The 20615-nt window shown below is 50.1% G+C and overlaps 1 pseudogene; it reads left to right on the forward strand.

Annotated features, from left to right (window-relative positions):
• The first annotated feature begins 3463 nt into the window (after nucleotides 1–3463).
• LOC125942853 (uncharacterized) lies at nucleotides 3464–4487 on the forward strand (annotated as a pseudogene).
• The last annotated feature ends 16128 nt before the right edge of the window (nucleotides 4488–20615 follow it).

The following is a 20615-nucleotide window of genomic DNA, read 5'->3' on the forward strand; positions in this document are numbered from 1 at the left end:
AGGAAAGTGCAAGAAATCAAGTTTTGAGAAAAAGAAGATTAAAGTTTTTCAATCCTTGTACAAACAAGATCATCACGCCCTAGAAAGTTAAGATCCACTAGGTTCATACCTAGGGCCCTTCTTAGCTGCCACGAGCTCTGTTTTGGCTTTTATTGCAGCCCATATTTTCTTGCGTAGATATTTTGCCTCACCCGTTGATTGATGCTGGGCCTTCTTCACACAGTACTGGTCACTGGTTCAACATGCTACAAACGTGTGATGACCAGGTTCAATGCCTGCTTCCCTCAAAATATTGGTTGTACTTCTGTTTCCATCGTTTAAGTGGCACACAGCATCATATAAACCAAAAAGGAGGATGGGCAGGCTCACGCGGACGTCTTTGGTACCCATTGCCATATCATACCGTTGAAACTCTAGTTACATTTTGGGATTTTCCGTGCAGGCATTTCTTTAAATCCGTACAAAGGTCAGCATAAACCGACTTCACTTTCGTTTGAATCTTTTTTCGAATGTTTTCTATTTTTTTCGAAAGTTTTCATTGAAACGTTTGTTTCAATCGCCTTTTTACCTTGACCTTGGCCATGCCGTCCTATAAAAATGTTCAGCCTATGTTATTACTGTTGCTACTAAAAATAATATCTATAAAAACGACGATCCCGGTAGCATTCAGAGCAGCAGCAAAAGCGCGCGCAACGTGAACAACAGAGACGCACTTTTAACGCTTGTAGCGTCAGGCATCCCCCTTACGGAAATTTAAAGCAATGCTTTAAAAAAAAAGGAAGCCTTAGAAATTGTCTTTGAATAATCTTTTACGTATCAAACTGAAACATAACAGAAAAATCTCAATATACGCCTCTGATTTCCGCTGAGTTATCAGTTTCTGTTGCCACACCACATTCGTTTCGGTTTCAGAACCGTTCACCAGCTGTTAGTAAGTTGGCTATAACTTTTGAACTAAATAAGATAAAAACATAATTCTTTCGGCAGAACATTTTAACACGAAAGTGTTTTATGCCGGGGTCCACCAAGACTTCACTGACGTATTTACGTCACGGAAATACGTTTTTTTCCGTCACTACCAACGCCACCTATTTCCGTCACGGAAATACGTCAGCTTACAATGTACACGAACATAATACAAAGAAAGAAACCAGAAGAAAAAGTTCCACAAACATGGAAAATTTGGAAATCGAACCCACGACCTCTCGGTCCGCGACGATAGATCGCCGAGCGTTTAACCCATTGCGCCACAAACGCATTTGCAGAGAGCTACACAGACGCGCCTTATATATCTAACACTCCTCCGTGTACCCGCGCTCTTGCTCGGGGCGGTGCCGCCGCCTACGAGCAGAAAAGAGAAGTACTGCATTATGACACTAACGCGCACCGACAGTGAACGCTTCGGTGGTCTCAGCACTACGACGCCTCGATGCAAGCATTCGAAGGGACGCTGGCATCAAGAAGCACTACCAACGCCACCTAGGTGGCGTTCACCGTACTCAGCACAGCGGAGCGTGGCCTCCGCAATTAGCTCTGAAAATGTTTCTGAAGTTGATCGCGGAGGCTGCAATTACGACGCGTTGTACGCGCTGATTTGACTCGGTGACGATTCAGTTACGTGCTTTGTCTTGCGCGTTGTATTAGTGTGTCAGTTACGTGCTTCGTCTTTCGCGTTGTGCTAGCGTGTGCAGCGTAGTGCAGCTTCCATATGCACGACGGTTGCTCATGGTCATCGACGTTGGTAGTCGTGATGGAGGAGACGTGCCACCAGGCGTCAGCGTGGGTGCATCAACGCCTAAGGGCGCTTTAGCCACAAAACACCAATAGACATTATATATCAATGTGCAATAAACATTACACTACTTCTGTGAAGACACGTTTCACTTTCGTGTTCTATACCGATTCCTATATAAGAGGGATCAACCACATTTTTTTGAATGTTTGGGAATTCTCGAAATCTAAAAAAGAGAAAATGTATATTTTTCTTGAAAAACGCCTTTTCAAAGGTGGTGACATACCTTAAGCGGGCTATTAGTTTGTGCTTCAAGAATGCCCTTAGCAAGTCTTGCTGCCATGTAGTGGACGCAAGTTTTGAGAAGCTGTAATGAAGAGGAATGCCCGGCGCTGGAGCCACATCGCCAGTCGTTCGGGAGGCGCGAGCTCGAGATTGCCTGAGCTGTTCCGGTTAAGACACGTTGCCTGAAAAAAAATCTGTTTTCTTTGACTGAAGACAAGAAAAGCCTCGCAGTAGCAAAATCAACAGACTTTACACATCTAAATTATTCTTGGAATCGACAGTGGTGTCCCAACCGGCAATTCGAAGTAACATTTACAAGACTGCGTTGCCTTATTCCACAACTAAATTTTTACTTGCACAAATGTGGTGTGGCGGCATCACCATTATGCTACCTCTGCAATGAACGAGAATCTATCGATCACTTTTTAGGGGCGAAGCTCCTTAGGGTGTGGGTCGTTCCCTCCTCTGTAGTGGTAGTAGTAGAGTAGTAGTAGTAGTAGTAGTATGTAGCCACCTGTAGTTTTATGAAGTGTTCCCTAGATGGCGTTCCAGTTCCGCTTCCACTTCCGGTTCCACTTCCGGTTCCGGTTCCACTTTGCGCGCGTTCGGTGCGAACGGGGGCAGCGGACGCGCGGTGCGGGCAAAACGCCCACAGCGTTTTGCCCGCGTTCGCACCAAACGCACGCCGGACGCGCGCAAAGTGGGATCATCATTCACTTCGTGAGTCGCCGGATGGAAGACAAGGCGGCGGAGCGACGAGCGCGCAAGGCGGCGGCAGCGCGCGCTTGCAGACAGAATCCGGCCGTGCGAGAACGAGAGGCCGAAGCGTGTTGTCAGGCTGCTCGGCGACGCCGGGAAAACCCCGCAGTGCTAGAACGGAAGGCCGAAGCGGCACGGCAGCGTCGCGAAGATCCAGCCGTTCGAGAATGGGAGGCCGAAGCGGCACGGCAGCGTCGCGAAGATCCAGCCGTTCGAGAACGGAAGGCCGAAGCGGCACGGCAGCGTCGCGAAGATCCAGCCGTTCGAGAATGGGAGGCCGAAGCGGCACGGCAGCGTCGCGAAGATCGAGCCGTTCGAGAATGGGAGGCCGAAGCGGCACGGCAGCGTCGCGAAGATCCAGCCATTCGAGAACGGGAGGTCGAAGCGGCACGGCAGCGTCGCGAAGATCCAGCCGTTCGAGAACGGGAGGCAGAAGCGGCACGGCAGCGTCGCGAAGATCCAGCCGTTAGAGAATGGGAGGCCGAAGCGGCACGGCAGCGTCGCGAAGATCCAGCCGTTCGAGAACGGGAGGCCGAAGCGGCACGGCAGCGTCGCGAAGATCCAGCCGTTCGAGAATGGGAGGCCGAAGCGGCACAGCTGCGGTGTCAACAGGATCTGCAGAACGTCAGGGAACGGGAAGCGACGAGAAAGCGCGCGTATCGGCAGGCAGACCATGCAGCGAGAACTTGTGAGGTGTCTGCAAAACGCATCAGGCGAGCTCAACCCGAAGGTGCCGACGCGCGGTTTAAGCGAGACTTTCTAGACGTTACGTTCGGACACAGCTGCAGTGTGTGTGACAGATTATGGTTCTCCAATAATCTCGTAACGGTGTCCGGAATCAAGAACGACCGTGCTCGGGGTAACGCCATTGCCGTGCTTCGGCGCGAATTCTCCGCCGGCAGCGGTGAGTACAAGATTTGCTCTAGCTGGCAAGGATTCACTGGTCGCGGGAAAGGTACCTCTCATGAGCGTTTCGTATGGCTACAGATATCCAGCGAAACCGGACCACTTGCCTTATTTGAACCCTGTGGAAGAACGACTCATATCCCCTCGTTTGCCGTTCATGAGCATAAGGCGGTTGACGCACGGAAGCGGACAGTACGGCATCAAGGGGCAAGTGGTTAACGTTCCGATAAACGTCCCCAACACGGTTCAATGCCTACCTCGGAACATTCCGGACGACGTGGCCATCGACGTTCATATCAAGCGCCGGCTCGTATGCAAACCGTCGTATAAGAAAGGTCTCGTTAAGAAACGTAACGTCCACGAATGGCTCAAACATCTCGAGCATTCTCTGTTATACAATTATCTCAAAATCAGAGTGGATTGGAGCCGCCTCGCGAACGTGGAAGACGACGGTGACGTGGACGACGACGAGATCGAGCCGGCGCCGGAGGTTACCGACCCGGAAGATCCTATGCAGGCGGCCATTGCACTCAACACAATGGCGCATACCATGATCTTTGACGACGGAGCCTGCGTCATCCCTAAGTGCGTCAACAGCGGCGGCGACAGTGCGGCGGCGGCATCTGTGGCGGGAACGACCGCGGCGGAATCTGCGGCGCGAACGAGTTCGGCGGCGCATTCTGCAGCTGATGAACTAGGCCTAATCGAATGTACGCACAGTCCCCACGTGGCACCCGGTGAAGGGCAGACTCCCATCTCTCTGCGCTTTGACGAGTATGCCGAAGAGTTGTTTCCTCAAATATAGCTCGGCATACCCCGTATAATCACCGGACCCAGACCAACCCCCTTCACAAAGGCGAGTAGCGAGATTCGTCGTACCGATCGTCGCGGAGTGTGCCCCGATCACGTCTTACACATGGCCATGAAGGTCATGCGTCACAACGTTGCCATCAAGACCATGACGGACCAACGCAATCACCAGTGCGATTACGCGGCAGCAACTTGAGAGTGCACATTTCATGGATGAAGTCCTCAACCGAGATCTCGGCTTTATGAGAGCCATACCAAACACCGTTCAATACTGGCAAGATCGTAGAAAGGAACTATTTGCAGTGATTCGTCAGTTGGGTAAGCCTCATGCATTTCTCACGCTCTCTGCCGCGGAACTGCACTGGAACAGACTCATCGAAACGTTGCAGCGCTTGCGAGTGGGTCTCGTAGGGGTGAGCCATGGAAGAATTGAATTCCATGCAACGCGTCGAACTGGTTAACAACGACCCAGTTGCGTGTGCAATTTACACCCATCGAATCTTCAATGTGATTCTCAACATACTCAAAGATAAGAGATGCTCCCCGTTCAAGCCGTATGTTGTGGTAGACTTCTTCAAGCGGGTCGAATTCCAACAGCGTGGTGGCGCACACATTCACACCATTCTGTGGCTCGATAACGCCCCGCAAGAGGAAGTGTCGGGCGACATGCCGCACACGTTGGAAATGGTCGAAGCGTTGCTCACGCTCGGCACCGACCTTCTAAAGAGACCCAGGACCCAGCTGCACGCTCACACCCACACTTGCTATAAGCGGGGACGCACCAAATGCCGTTTCGGAGCACCGTTCATGCCCAGTAATGACACTAGGATTGTAGTCCCCTTTCCTCCGACCGAGGACGACGCCGAGAAGGAACATCGTCAGAAACTCAAGCAACGGTACGAAGATATGCACGACGCTTTGGAGAGGGGATCGTTCGTCTCGTTGGAAGAGTTTCTCGCCACCTTCGACGTTCGGTCCGATGCAGAATACATGGACATTGTGAGAGCCGGATTTACGCGTCCCTGCGTTCTACATCGTCGCACCCCGGCGCAAAAAATGGTCAATCCCTTCAACCCCTGGATTGCCAAGGTCCTAGATTCCAACATGGATCTTCAGGTGATCCTAGACCACTACGCCTGTGCAACGTATGTCGTCGATTACGTCAACAAGGCGGATCGCGCATGTCCAACCTACACAAGGCCGTAATGCAAATTCTAGAAGAAAAGCCAGAAATTGAATACTCTGCCATCGTACGCTCTCTGAGAGTGACCATGCTCAAGGGGGTCGAAATGTCGGCGCAAGAGGCGGCCTGGTTCCTCTTGGGTCAGGAATTGTCGGAAAAGAGCCGTGAGGTCGTGTACATACCCACGTGCTACCCAGAGGAACGAGTGCGCGTACGCAAGACAAACAAGGAATTGGCAAACATTGGCGCCTCGTCCACCGACGTCTGCAAGCTCAACATCGTGCAGAGGTACGAGGGCAGGCCGCCCGAAATGGAAGACGTTTGCCTTGCCGACTTTGCAAGCAAGTACAAACGCGGATACGGTCTTGGCAAGCACCCCATCATCATCCGCTACCGCCATTACAGTGCCGCAGATTAACCGGAGGATTGCATGAGAGAGCAGGTCCTCCTTTACGTACCGTTCAGGAATGAGGCTGTCGACGTTCTCGATCATAACAAATACCTCGAGACGTTCGAGGCCAACAAGGACCTGATTGCTACCAAACATCGCCAATACAACATCGGCAACGACGACGACATCGTGGCTCAGTTGATTGAAGAGCACAGGATACAGCAGCAACGAGAACAAGATTCCGCCGCAGACTCCGCCGCGCATTCCACCGCCGTCGCATCCAAACAAGACGCCGACCTCGTGCCTAGCAATGACTTGATTCGTGTTGTCAGAGAGCCGTGTGCCTGTCCTGCCGTACGCAAGAGGAAAGATGTTATGGGCAGGGAGGAATATGCAAATTTAATAATAATGACCGACGCAGAACAGTACGAGTTGATAAGAGAGATTGTGCACAGGCAAACCACCGCCGGTTCACCCCCTCTGTGGGTCTTCCTCACAGGACCTGCAGGATGTGGCATAACGTTCGCTCTCAAGCTCATCATGGACGTGTACAACCGATACAACGGAGACGCACGACCGTACAACTCGTACGTCATTTGCGCCAGCACGGGGAAGGCGGCAGTTGCGGTCGGAGGCACCACCGTACACTCTGCGTTCAAGCTTACCCGCAATAAGAAGGACATGGGGTTGGGTGACAGCGAACTCAACACGTTTCGAGTTGCCTTCCGTAACGTCAAATGTGTAATTGTTGATGAAGTGAGCATGCTGTCATCCGACAACCTCAACGCCATCGATGTGCGCTTAAAGTAGATAACTGAGAGGCTCGACGAGCCCTTTGGAAGCCTCGATACCGTCATGTGCGGCGACTTACGTCAACTACCACCGGTACGTGCTAACGAGGTCTACAAGAGGTGCAGAGATGTCGGTGGAGTCTTTGGCTCCACCATAAAATGGCACTTCCTGGGCTACTTCCTTCTAGTTCAGGTAGTCAGGCAATCGGACGCCTCCTTCTCCGCTCTCCTTACCAAAATTGGAGACGGAAAGGCGCTCGACGAAGACGAGGTCCTCCTACTCGAGAGCCGGTTCATCACTGCCCAGGAAGCGTTGGTGTGTGCCTCGACAGCCAAAAGGATTTTCTACTCTAATGAAGAAATGACTAAATTCAATACCTTCATTGCCAACCAAGGAGGAGAGGACATTGTAGCGTTGCAAGCTGAAGACACCTACATTGGGTACGCAAATCCAGATGGCCTGAGGAAGGCAATTGCAAAAGTGGAGAAAATGTCCCACACCGAGTTTGCTAACCTCCCCAGGGGATCCTAGTGGTTATCGGAAAACCGTACATGATAACCACAAACATTGACGTCATTGACGGTCTCGTTAACGGGGCGGTTGGCATTCTCAAGGTGTGCGAGAAAAGCGTTGGCAATGAATTTACAAAACGCTTGTGGTTGCACTTTGACGAGGCGCCTACCACGGGCAGTCTTGCTCGTCTGCGATCTAAGCAAATGCTCAACGAAGCCAGGCGAAGCGGTCACCACGTAGACGCGTCCTGGGTTCCCATTGAACCTACAATCACTACGCTCACTCTGGACCGCAAGACCGGCGTCGCTTGCAAGAGAAAACAGTTACCGCTCGTTCAAGCTAGTGCCATTACAGTACATAAATCTCAGGGTGCAACTTACTCTTCCATTGTGTACGAGTATAATAAAACACACCCACAAAAATTGGTTTACGTTGCACTCACAAGGTGCACGAATATAAATAACCTGTATCTCACGAATGCCAAGGGAGACCACAGGTTCTACCACAAGGAGAACAACGAAGACAGGGCAATGTCGAACGAATTCCAACGGCTCGAGCAACACCGACTACCCACCGTCACGCAGCGGTACCTCCGAGCCCCGCAAGACAACGTCGATCCCGCCACCGAGTTCACATTTGCCCTCCTCAATGTTCGATCCCTGTGCGCACACGTACACGACTTGGAACGGGATCCCATACTCACTGCAATCGACGTCCTCTGTCTCACCGAGACCTGGAACGCCAAAAGACTCTACATCAAAGGATACGTTCCTGTCGTTTGCATCGATGATGCAGATCGTCCTGCTGGTGGGGTCGCCGTGTACGTAAAGCAGACAGAAAAGGCGCAAGATCTGAAGCTACTACCAACGATACAGAGCCACAACGGCGAATACGCTGCCATTGATTTGGATGGGATCATCGTCATGACCGTCTACCTTGCGCCCAATCTCTCCAATGGGGACGTCAAGGCGTTCATCGACGAGGCAATGCGCAAGTACGACAGGAACAGACCGTTTCTACTCGTCGGCGATATCAACGTTGACGTTGCAGGCAGAAGTAAGGACTGGTTGATGCAACACACGGCAATCAGATATGGACTCAGATGCATATCGTTAGACCACCCAAAACTAACCACCATCAGGGGAACTTGCATTGATGTAGTGTTTGCCAACTTTACGTTAACACACATGCAAGAACCACTTTCCCTGCATTTCACCGATCACAAAGCGGTGATAATGAAGGGACCACGTAAACCAACAGTACAATACAAGTTTGATGTTTAATATATACACTGTGTTTCACACTCTTTATATGATGCACTGGGCGAATTTCACGGAAGAGTTTCACGGTTTACCGATGATTCCCTCCGGAGCTTCGCCCCACTCATCATCATTCACCCCGTGGATATGCTGTGATTTTTTATTATCCTGTCGGCGGTTTTCTAATCATCCGCAACGATGCTTAGAAATCCCACTTCGTAATCTAGGACTGCCGTTAAGCAGTTCAGTTTTACTCTCACTTGGAGCCACGGTGTTAGGATATGGCCACGGGAATGTTTGCCGAGCCATTTATAATTTTCTATGGGACACAAAAAGATTGCTTTATTATATTTTCCCATTTTTACGTGATTGCTTTATTTATCCTTCAATAAATTATAGCTTTAGCAAATTCAAAAAGGGAAAGTCACAAAACCACAATTATATTATTATTATTATTATTATTATTATTATTATTCAAAATCTACGTATTTCCTTTGCTGTATTTAATTTATTATTAAATTCATATTACTATTCCTATTCAGGCAAGGCTGACTAACTTACTATAGACTACTTAATTCTTTTATTATTGCTTTATTTCCTATTTTCAATTAGTCATTTATTTTCATTCTTACACTTATGTATTTATAACACCGGTTACTCCAGCCATCGTATGTGCCGGTGCCCCGCGTCAGCGGGATCCTGACATCTTCAGCAGCACTGATGAGAAAGACGTTGAAGATTGGCTGGAATCGTACGAACGCGCCAGCAACACCAACAAATGGGACGATCCCCTCAAGCTCGGCAACGCGATCTTCTATTTATCGTGCGTCGCCAATCTCTGGTTCAAAAACCACGAAGCCGATCTCCGCACGTGGGCTAGCTTCAAAACCGGCATCGCAGAAGTTTTCAGTCGCCCTGGCGTGCGCAAACTTCGCGCTGAACAACGCCTACGAAGCCGATCCCAGCAAACTGGTGAAACGTTCACCAGCTACATTGAGGACATCGTCGACCTCTGCCGGCGTGTCAACCCGACGATGGCGGAGGCGGACAAGGTACGTCACATCATGAAGGGCATTTCCGACGATACCTTTCATATGCTGCTGTCCAAAAACCCAGGCACTGTTTCTCAGGTCATTGAGCTTTGCCAGAGTTTCGTCGAGCTCTGCAGACAGCGTCTTCTCAGGCAGCGCCCACCTGCGTCCGACGAACCCCTCGTGAGCATGACCACAGCTCCTGAGATGGATTCCCTGCTCTGCCAGATAAAAGAGTTGGTCCGTGCTGAGGTCGCTCGTCAGCTTTCGCTGCTTACTCAACCACGCCACCAACCTAGCCTTTGCCGGCCAACCTTCGCCAGGTCATCCCAGAGCAAGTTTGCGCAGCTCTCCTTTCTGCATGCGTGACTCCGCCGGTGCCGACTCCCGTTGCTTTTCCCGAGGTGACTGCACCTATCAGCTATGCCGAGGCTCTGGCACGGCCACCACCTCAGACCTTTGCACCATTCCCATCAGCCGTGCCACTGCGTCCTGCTCCTCACTTCGTTCAGCCGCGGTACCCACACAGCAGTGGACAATGGCGCACTCCTGACAACCGGCCAATATGTTTTGCGTGTGGTCTACCTGGCCATATTGCATGATTTTGCCGTCGCCGCGCACCATCCTACCGCCGTCGCTTCGACACCGAACCACACGTTTCCCCATACCCGTCATCCTCCGCGTCTCAGAACCCTGGACCGATGTCTTCCTATTCCGACCACCGCCCTCTTGTTGACCGCCGTTCGCCATCACCTCGACGCCGCTCGCTTTCGCCGATGCGTCGTCGTCCTTCTACGCCTGAACGGGAAAACTAATCGCCGCAGTTCCAGAGTCAAGAACTGCGTCATCCACGAACAGACCAAGACCTCTCCCTTCTCCGACTAATGTTATCGATGTATATGTGGACGGCGTCACCGCACTCGCTCTCGTTGACACTGGTGCCGCAGTTTCAGTTATTAGTGCCAAACATTGCCGTTCGCTGAGAAAAGTTATGACGTCCCTGTCAAACGCATCACTTCGTACTGCAAGCGCCGACCGCATCACGCCTGCAGCTGCGTGTACTGCTCGCGTTGTGATCAACGGCCTCCTCTACATCGTCGAATTTTTGGTGCTGTGTTCTTGTTCCCACGATCTTATTGTGGGCTGGGACTTCCTTTCCGCTAATAAGGCCGTCATAGACTGTTCTCGTGCTGAAGTGAAATTTCAAACGCTGTGTCATGCCCCACTCCTTGACGCTTGTGAACCTGAAGATAAAGTATTTGTTGCCGAAGATGTTACAATTCCACCGCACTCATCTGCCCTTGCCACAGTGTCATGCAACATTGTTGATGGTGCCAGCGCATTTTTACGCCATCTGCCACTTTCGCTCGTCGCAAATGTTCCCCGCTGCCTTTCGCTCTTTTGCACGTTCATTTTGGTCTCAGGAGACTGCTCGTCGCCAACCGAGTGTCCTGTCCTCTCACTTTGCTTCGTGGGGAGTGCGTTAGCCGCGTCCAGTGTGTCGACCCTGCTGCCATCATTGACATGCCAACTGGTTCCATCGCCACTCATGAGGTCGCCGGAGTGACCTGTCCCTGCGCAGGAGCCGACTTCGCCCGATGTTTTACATGGCTCCATCGCCGACACGTTGACTGTTTCCCAACGAGCACAGCTTCTACACCTTCTCGACAAGTTTCGTTCGTCTTTCGACTGCCAGCATGTTCCCTTGGGCCGCACGTCAACTGTTTTTCATCGCATCGACACGGGTACCAGTGCACTACAGCGACAAAGACCATACCGTGTATGCGCGCCGTGTTATTGATGATCAAGTAGCTGACATGCTCAAGCGCGGCGTTATTCAGCCTTCGGATAGCCCCTGGGCATCTCCCGTTGTTCTTATTAAAAAGAAGGACGGATGGAATCGATTCTGTGTTGATTAACGTCGTCTTAACAAAATAACTCGTAAAGATGTTTACCCTCTTCCGAGAACTGACGACGCCCTTGACTGTCTCCAAGGCGTGGAGTTCTTCTCTTCTATCGACTTACGTAGCGGCTATTGCCAAGTCCCCATGGCACCCGAAGACCAACCTAAAACGGCCTTTGTAACACCAGATGGCCTATATGAATTTGGTGTCATGCCTTTGGGGCTTTGCAACGCCCCCGCAACATTTGAGCGTATGATGGACAACCTTTTGCGTGGTCTCAAGTGGAAAACGTGCCTGTGCTACTGAGATGATGTGGTTATTTTTTCGCCCGATTTTCCCACCCATCTCTGTAGGCTGGAGGAAGTGTTACAGTGCCTAACTTCCGCCGGCCTTCAGCTCAACCTGAAGAAATGCCACTTTGGCGCAAGTCAGCTCACCATCCTTGGCCATGTAGTATCTAAACACGGTATTCTTCCTGACGCCCCCAAGCTCCGTGCAGTTGCTGATTTTCCCAAACTTTCATACGTAAGAGGACTTCGCAGCTTCCTTGGCCTGTGTTCTTACTTTCGCCGCTTCATTCGGAATTTTGCGTCCATCACCGCTGCCTTGAATCAGCTTCTACGGAGTGACTTGAACAATTACGCCTGGTCGTCCGCTTGTAACGATGCCTTCCAAGAGTTGCGTCGTCTACTGACCTCGCCGCCTAAACTGCGTCACTTCGACCCGACAGCTCCGACCGAAGTACACACTGACGCCAGCGGTGTTGGAGTCGGCGCTGTGCTCGCGCAGCGCAAATCTGGATTCGACGAGTACGTCGTTGCATGCGCAAGCCGCACCCTCACCAAAGCTGAAAAGAATTATTCCGTTACGGAGAAGGAATGTTTGGCCATAATCTGGACACTTGGTAAATTTTGACCCTACCTCTATGGCCGCCTTGGCTGGATATCCTTGGCTGGATATCCCAAGTGTGTCTTTGGCTGGATATCCGAAGCTGATGCAGGTGTCTGTTGCGGAACGCATTTTAAGAGAAGCGCGACCTAGCACGCAGAAACCAGTTGCCGATGTCCCTCCCGGCAAATGCCCCAAAGTAAGTGTTGTACCCTACATGCACGGGATTTCCCATAACTTGAAAAAGATGGCCCAAATGGCAAATGTAAGAGTTGTTTTTTCTGGTTCCAACAAGCTCGGCAAGCTTTGCAAGTTGACGGATCCAAATGCCGTCCCCCCCGATAAGTGCACTAAGCATCACCGAAAAAAGTTCATTGAGTGTGTTCACCGGGTGGTGTACAACCTCCCTCTTTCATGTGGGAAGCAATATATCGGGAAAACTGGGCGTTGCCTCAATGATCGGCTCCGCGAACACAGCAATAACGTAAAAAATGGCACCGGTGGGTTTTTGGCGATTCATTGTCGCGATCATGGCTGCAAACCTATCGAGGACGAGTGCACGATTGTGTCCCGTGGAAGGACGCAGCTTATCCGTGAAAACACCTGAAGCGCAGATGATTGCAAAATTGGGCGATAATAATTGATAAGTGTGTTAGTTTCCCTTCACTGGCTCTCACAGAAAAAGAACTAAGTGTCTTGGATGCGGCATCACTTGACTCGTAACTATGTTACACGAATGCGTAATCCTTTTTAGTTCATGTAAACTCATGCGCAGTCTATACTGCTTCACACTTCACACATTCAGTGGCACAATAAATTTAATGTAAAGTTTGCGCTTGGTGTGTGTGTTCTTCTCTCCCGTCTGTGTCTTTTTGGTTGCGCAATAATACTCGAGTAATGGATTACCAACTTGCCTGGAATGATGTTCTCATTACCCACAGCACCGATGTGGCATTACAGTGGGAGGGGGGGGGATGATACATATAACAACACATAAATGCGGGTATATGGCAACAGAGCCAACAAAATGAGATAAACAGCATCGTCATCAACGAAACAAACGAAAAGCGTAACATACATCGACGCAGTACACAAGTGTGTTTTGAAACCCAGAAGTCTGTTATAAAGCAAAAGAAAACATAAGCACAGTACACATGAAAACTCAGAGATACAGGTCATCATCATCATCATCATCATCATCATCATCATCATCATCATCATCATCATCATCATCCTATTTTATGTCCACTGCAGGACGAAGGCCTCTCTCTGCGATCTCCAATTACCCCTGTCTTGCACTAGCGTGTTCCAACTTGCGCCTGCAAATATCCTAACTCCATCATCCCATCTGGTTTTCTGCCGACCTCGACTGCGTTTCCCTTCTCTTGGTATCCATTCTGTAACCCTAATGGTCCACCGGTTATCCATCCTACGCATTACATGGCCTGCTCAGTTCCATTTCTTCCGCTTAATGTCAACTAGAATATCGGATATTTCCGTTTGTTCTCTGATCCACACCGCTCTCTTCCTGTCTCTTAACGTTAGTCCTAAGATTTTTCGTTCCATGGCTCTTTGTGTGGTCCTTAACTTGTTCTCGAGCTTCTTTGTTAACCTCCAAGTTTCTGCCCCATATGTTAGCACCGGTATATTGCAATGACTGTACACCTTTCTTTTCAACGACAGTGGTAAGTTCCCAGTCAGGATTTGGCAATGCCTGCCGCATGCACTCCAACCCAATTTTATTCTTCTGTAAATTTCTTTCCCGTGATGAGGGTCCGCTGTGAGTAATTGACCTAGATAAACGTACTCCTTTACAGGCTCTAGAGGCTGACTGGCGATCCTGAATTCTTGTTCCCTTGCCAGGCTATTGAACATTATCTTTGTCTTCTGCATGTTAATCTTCAACCCCACTCTTACACTTTCTCGGTTAAGGTCCTCAATCATTTGCTGTAATTCGTCTCCATTGTTGCTGAATAGGACAATGTCATCAGCAAATCGGAGGTTGCTGAGATATTCACCATTGATCCTCACTCCAAAGCTTTCCCAGTCTAAGAGCTTGAATACTTCTTCTAGGCATGCAGTGAATAGCATTGGAGATATTGTGTCTCCTTGCCTGACCCCTTTCTTGATAGGTAACTTTCTAATTTTCTTGTGGGGAACCAAGGTAGCTGTGGAATCCTTGTAGATGTTGCTAAGATATTCATGTATGCCTCTTGTACTCCTTGATTATGCAATGCCTCTATGACTGCTGGTATCTCTACTGAATCAAATGCCTTTTCATAATGCATGAAAGCCATATAGAGAGGTTGATTATATTCCGCAGATTTCTCGATTACCTGATTGATGACATGGATATGATCCATCGTAGAATATCCCTTCCTGAAGCCAGCCTGTTCTCTTGGTTGGCTGAAGTCAAGTGTTGCTTTGGTTCTATTAGAAATTATCTTGGTGAATATTTTATACAGTACTGAAAGCAAGCTAATGGGTCTATAATTCTTCAATTCTTTAACGTCTCCCTTCTTATGGATTAGTATAATGTTGGCGTTCTTCCAGCTCTCTGGTACACTTGAAGTTGTGAGGCATTGCGTATGAAGGATCGCAAGCTTTTCAATTATATCTCCTCCATCCTTGATTAAATCGACTGTTATTCCATCTTCTCCAGCAGCTTTTCCCTTGGACATGTCTTTCACGGCCCTTCTAACTTCATCGCTAGTTATAGAAGGAGCCTCTGTATCCGGTTCATCACTATTTCGAATGAAAGTAGTTTGGCTGCTTTGGGTACTGTACAGGTCAGTATAGAATTCTTCCGCTGCTTTTACTATGTCATCGAAATTGCTGATGATATTACCATGCTTATCTTTCAGTGCATACATCTTGCCTTGTCCTATACCAAGCTTTCTTCTTACTGATTTAATGCTGCGTCCATATTTTACGGCTTCCTCAATCTTCCCCACGTAACAATTTCGAATATCCCTTACTTTCTTCTTGTTGATCAGTTTTGACAGTTCAGCGAATTCTATCTGATGTCTTGAGTTGGACATTTTCATGCTTTGTCGTTTCTTTATTAGGTCCTTTGTTTCTTGGGAGAGCTTACCTACTGGTTGCCTTGGTTACCTCCCGTCAACTTCAACTGCTGCTTCTGAGATCAACCTAGTTACGGTTTCATTCATTACCTCTATGTTGTCTTTATCTTCCTGTTCTAAAGATGCATATTTGTTTGCGAGCACCAGCCTGAATTGGCCAGCTTTTACCCTTACTGCCTCAGGTTGGCCTGTTTCCTCTTGACTAATTTTACTCTTTCTCTCTGCAAATTGAGAGAAATCCTGGACCTCACTAACCTATGGTCACTGCACTTTACCTTACCTAACACTTCTACATCCTGCACTATGCTTGGATCGGCAGAGAGTATGAAAGCTATTTCATTCCTTGTTTCTCCATTAGGCCTTTTCCAGGTCCACTTCCTGTTGCTGCGCTTCCTGAAGAAGGTATTCATTATTCGGAGCCTATTCCTTTTCGCGAATTCTAGTAACATCTCTCCTCTTGCATTCCTAGAATCGATGCCGTAGTTGCCAATTGCTTGCTCACCAACCTGCTTTTTCCCCACTTTAGCATTGAGGTCGCCCATGACTACAGTATACTGAGTTTGCACGTTTCTCATTGCTAATTCAACATCTTCATAAAACTGTTCTATTTCTTCATCGTGACTAGAGGTTGGGGCGTAGGCTTGTACTACCTTCATTTTGTACCTCCTATTCAGCTTTATTACGACGACCGCTACCCTCTCATTAATGCATCAATGTTGCCCGCTATGTTGTTATGGACTAGAAATCCTATCCCGGATTCTCTCTTATCTGGAATACCTCTGTAGCAGAGGACGTGCCCGTTAGTCAGCACTGTGTAAGCCTCACCAGTTCTTCTAACCTCACTAAGGACAATAATATCCCAGGTAATGCCTGACAATTCTTCAAATAGTCCTGCTAAGCTATCCTCACTCGATAGGGTGCGCGTGTTGAGCGTTGCCAGGTTCAGTTTCCATTGGCGGCCTGTCCGGACCCAGAGATTCTTAGCACCCTGTGCCGCGTAGCAGGTCTGACCGTCGCCTTGGTCAGGTGCTCCGCAGCCACTGGGGACTGAGGGCCATGGGTTAATTGTCGGAGTCATGAGAGAGGTAGTGGCCGAATACTGCACCACGGAAGCCAATTCCTGTTCTGGTGAGGGGGTGACTTTTTGATGAAGCTTAGTGGGCCATGCTAGTTTGGTTGTACCTGAACTAGTATAGCCCCACTAGCTCTCGGCAATTATTTTTTTCTTGCCGGTGTCAGGCACCACTCCATGCCTGAAAATGTAGTGGACTCGAGTAGGATTCGAACTTACGGCCTTCAGATTCGAGGCCGGATATTCTACCTCTACTCCACGCCACCACGCTGAGAGATACAGGTACATACCTTCAAAACAGCTATTTCGCGCAGGAGCACTTTGCACAAGCTGGGTACACATGAAGCATGGCAGCTGGGCACAGATAACAGCTTCGAATCTAACGAGGAAATGACGTGACCTGGCTCAAGGCGGAATAGAACGACCCCATGTGATGCAATAGCCGTAATAGCAGACGGCAAATGGTTCCATTGGCAAATGGTTTTCGGAAAAAAAGAGCTGCTGTATGCTGCCGTCCTACATTTATATTCACGTACCTTTTGAGCATGGTCAAGGCGTGCGGATACGTGATATGGTTTGAGGATATGTGTGTCGCGTGGAATTTCAATGCAGGAATAGTATATTTGATGGAAAAGTTTAAGCCTTAGCTTTGTCTTCGTTGGTCTAATGATTTCCAGGCTAAGACTTTCTTAGCTACTGTTGCACTGAAGTTCGGATGTTTAAATGACTTCCCAAAAAGTTGTTGCAGTTTCACCCTGAAAGGCGAAGCATCAATTGCGATAGCAAATTTGAAGAGAGCTATACGGAGTAATGATAGCAGCTTTATCAGCTGTATAAACTTGGACATGCAGCAGCACCGGCAACACGCAGAACTGTTGTCGACGCCGTCGGCGTTTTGCCCGCGTTCGCTCAAAATGCGTGCGGCGTTGGTGACTGTTGCCGGAGCCTCTGATATAAATAGGCACTTGGTGCCGCAGCTAAACGTCACCTCCCTTCCACGGCCTTTCGTGCGTCGGAAGAAGGCACGTTTGCTCTACATATATGGTGATTCTAGAGGAGGAAAGAGACGCCTACTTCTGCAGCGCTGAGCCGTGCTCCCTCAAGGGCTGCAGAAGATAGCGCCAACCTTTCCCTTTCCCTCAAGAACCACTTATCATCATCAGCCCTTAAGGGAGCACAGCGCAGAACGCGCGTTTGTTCTCCGCCGTGGGTTCACTCCCCGTGAAAGCGCGCGTCCCTCGCGCCCTTTCACTCGCACATACAGCGTTCGGCGCACGATTTCGCACGATTTCATCTCCATTGACGTCATACGGAACCTCACGGCGACGGCGACGGCGACGGCAGAAATCTGCTTGTCCATATAATTGCTATCGCAATAAAAATGGTGTCGCAGTTTCACCCTGAAGACGAAGCATCAATTGCGATAGCAAATTTGTACAGAGCTATACGGAATAAGGACAGTAGTTTTATCAGCTGTACCAACTTGGACATGCAGCAGCACCGGCAACACACAGAACTGTTGTCGACGCCGTCGGCATCTTGCCCGCGTTCGCACAAAACGCGCGCGGCGTTGGTGACTGTTGCAGGAGCCTCTGGGGGCGGCTCGGAGGTTTTCGACGAGATCAGAACGGGACACTCGTCGAGCAGCGCCGGAAGTCTTTGCCACCTTCTCGCCTCACAACGTTTTATTGCGATAGCAATTATATGGACACTCAAAAGCAGATTTCTGCCGTCGGCGTCGCCGTCGCCGTAGCCGTCGCCGTCGCCGTGAGGTTCCGTATGACGTCAATGGAGATGAAATCGGCGCCGCGCGCCGAACGCTGTATGTGCGAGTGAAAGAGCGCGAGGGGCGCGCGCTTTTACGGGGAATGAACGCACGGCGGAGAACAAACGCGCGTTCTGCGCCGTGCTCCCTTAAGGGCTGCAGAAGTAGGCGTCTCTTTCCTCCTTTACAATCACCATATATGTAGAGCAAACGCGCCTTCTTCCGACGCGCGAGACGCCGTGGGGGAGGGGGGGAGGAGGAAAGGGAGGCGACGTTTAGCTGTGGAACTGGCGCTGAGCCGTGCTCCCTCAAGGGCTGCAGAAGATAGCGCCAACCTTTCCCTTTCCCTCAAGAGAACGTTTAGCTGTGGCACAAAATGCCTATTTATATAAAACGTTGTGAGGCGAGAAGGTGGTAAAGACTTCCGACGCTGCTCGACAAGTGTCCCGTTCTGATCTCGTCGAAAACCTCCGAGCCGCCCCCAGAGGCTCCGGCAACAGTCACCAACGCCGCGCGCGTTTTGTGCGAACGCAGGCAAAACGCCGACGGCGTCGACAACAGTTCTGCGTGTTGCCGGTGCTGCTGCATGTCCAAGTTTGTACAGCTGCTAAAACTACTATCCTTACTCCGTATAGCTCTCTACAAATTTGCTATCGCAATTGATGCTTCGCCTTTCGGGTGAAACTGCGACAACTTTTTTTTTTGATATAAATAGGCATTTTGTGCCGCAGCTAAACGTCGCCTCCCTTCCCTCCCCCCCCCCCCCCCCCCCACGGCCTTTCGCCTGTCTGAAGAAGTCGAGTTTGCTGTACATATATGGTGATTGTAAAGGAGGAAAGAGACGCTTAATTCTGCAGCCTTTAAGGGAGCACGGCGCAGAACGCGCGTTAGTTCTCCACCGTGCGTTCAATCCCCGTGAAAGCGCGCGTCCCTCGCGCCCTTTCAGTCGCACATACAGCGTTCGGCGGCGCGTGGCGACGATTTCATCTCCACTGACGTCATACGGAACCTCACGGCGACGGCGACGGCAGAAATCTGTATTGGAGTGTCCATATAATTGCCATCGCAATAAAATATTCGAATAGATACATATGCATATAGCTGTAAACCACTACTAACCGTGAGCGAAAAGCGCGTAATGGTGAGCGAAGCGGTCACTGCACGCACGTATTTCACTTGACTGCGCGAGTAATTTACTTTTTTCGTTACTCGTATTGTTGCAAGCATGGCGCTATTGCCCATGTACCCATGCGGATAACGTTTCTTTTTTGCGTTCTTTCCTTGCGCGGGCTCATTTAGCGCGTTTCTACGCACGCACAGTTAGCGTAATACCGTTCCCGAACTCTAGCACCGGAGCTAGGCCGCGCTGATGAGTTTGATACGTTAGTTTTTGCATTATCTTGCTGCCCAAGCACAAAGAAACGCTCAAAGATGGGTAAGCTCCATGGAGCACCACAGTGTTGAAGTTAAATATAGTTTAAGTGCTTTCGTGGAAAAGGAACGCAAAAACTACAGCGCGTAGCAGACGACCCTCGCTTCCCGCGCGCTTCGCGAGCGCGGAAAGCTCACGGGTCCGGAGCAGCAGCGGCGCGGCGCGGCAGTTCACAGAAAAAGGCCCTCGCCGAAGCCAGCGCTTTGGACACTCTCCCATATTGTAACGTAGATCGTAGACGGAGACTTGAAAAAACAGACGCTTCTCTTTAATGGTGGACCAGAAGAAGAGCGTGCAGCCTACGCGCTTCGTCGTCTTTTCATGGCGCCGACCTTTGCGCGCGCCATCCCGCGGTGCGGGAGCCCCACATCATTGTGTCAATTGCCCCCCGTCCGAAAAGCGACCGTCTCGGTCGCGTCAAAAAGTTCTTTCAGCCACGATAATAAATGGAGGTCCTCAGGTGCATCTTGGCGTTCACGTACGCGCATAGTATGGTTTCATGTGCACTACATGAACAACTTCAGCGTGAGGACGACGACGGAGCGAACCGGGGTCGGAACTGCAGGGGACGACTTCGTAGGTTACGTCACTGAGGCGGCATGTAACCTTGTAGGGACAGAAATACCGGCGGAGCAACTTTTCTGAGAGTCCACGGCGACGGATGGGCGTCCAGACCCACACGCAGTCGCCGGTATTGTAATGGACGTCGCGTCGACCCTGGTTGTATCGAAGGGTGTCGGTACGTTGTTGGCTCCGGATACGATGCCGAGCAAGCTGGCGAGCTTCTTCGGCTCTTTGCACAAACTTTTC

Source organism: Dermacentor silvarum, chromosome 2 (assembly GCF_013339745.2).
Source record: "Dermacentor silvarum isolate Dsil-2018 chromosome 2, BIME_Dsil_1.4, whole genome shotgun sequence".
In the NCBI taxonomy this organism is placed as follows: Eukaryota; Metazoa; Arthropoda; class Arachnida; order Ixodida; family Ixodidae; genus Dermacentor; species Dermacentor silvarum.